The sequence below is a fragment of the Belonocnema kinseyi genome, chromosome 7, assembly GCF_010883055.1.
Source record: "Belonocnema kinseyi isolate 2016_QV_RU_SX_M_011 chromosome 7, B_treatae_v1, whole genome shotgun sequence".
Lineage (NCBI taxonomy): Eukaryota > Metazoa > Arthropoda > Insecta > Hymenoptera > Cynipidae > Belonocnema > Belonocnema kinseyi.
This window is the reverse complement of record NC_046663.1, coordinates 103,517,404-103,518,445: the sequence shown is the minus strand read 5'-3', so window position 1 is coordinate 103,518,445 and position 1,042 is coordinate 103,517,404.

Below are 1,042 nucleotides of genomic sequence, written 5' to 3'. Positions count from 1 at the left end.
CGCCTTTTCTATAGTAAGTGTATGTATGTGTAAGACTTGGATAACGTTTGAGGTGAAACCCCACCCCTCTAAAAGCGTGACATATTTTTTGAACGGCCCAAGTAAGTAATTCAACAGGATTCAAATACACTTAATGTGAATCGAGCTTAATTCAACATAATTGAAGTAAATTCAAGTGGAATAACGTATTAAATTTAGTTGTTATAAATTCAAGAAAACCTAACTAAATTCGACTTGAATACTAGAGAATCTAAAAAAAAATTGAATTCTATGTAATTTAATTTAATAAAACTTTACATCATTTCAATTCCAGTAAGTTGAAATAAACTCTATCGTCTAAAAGTTTTCAGGTACAGTCGAAAAAAATAATATTACACTCGATTGAATTTGCAGTGAATTCGAATAAATTTAAAACAAAATCTAAAAAAACTGAATGAAATTCTTTTTAAGTTAAGTGGATTTCCAAATTTACAGTAACTTCAACAAAATTATGAGTGATATTTATAGACACTTCAATTACAAGGTACATTTAAATAAATTCACATGAAATAAAATTAACTCTAATTGATATAATATTAATTCAACCAATTTCAAATTAATTAACATGTATGTCTAACACGTCCACTTTAAAGGACTGTTAAAGGTAAAGTACATTTAAATAAATTCACATGAAATACCACCTTCCCAGTGGGCACTGGGACGTCCTAAAGACGTCCTGAGAATGTACCTCCATGTCATATGATTTGACGTCTTTAAGACATCCTTTGGATCTTTTCATGCCTTTAAAAGGTCGTCAGGACGTCCTTAAGACGTCCGCCGAAAGACGTACATAGGACGAGTTTAGGACTAGTGTGCCCACTGAGTTGATTAACAAGTTTTAGGACTCGTCACCGTGTGGCGCTCTCGTTTGGCCGATTTCTATTCTTTTTTTGTTGTGTTGGTAGAAGTGTCAGTGACGTTCTGTCAGATTTTCAGCTTGATAGCTTGACATTTATTGAAGTGACGCCGTATTGTGTACATCTATCTTTGTGTGTTTTTTCGA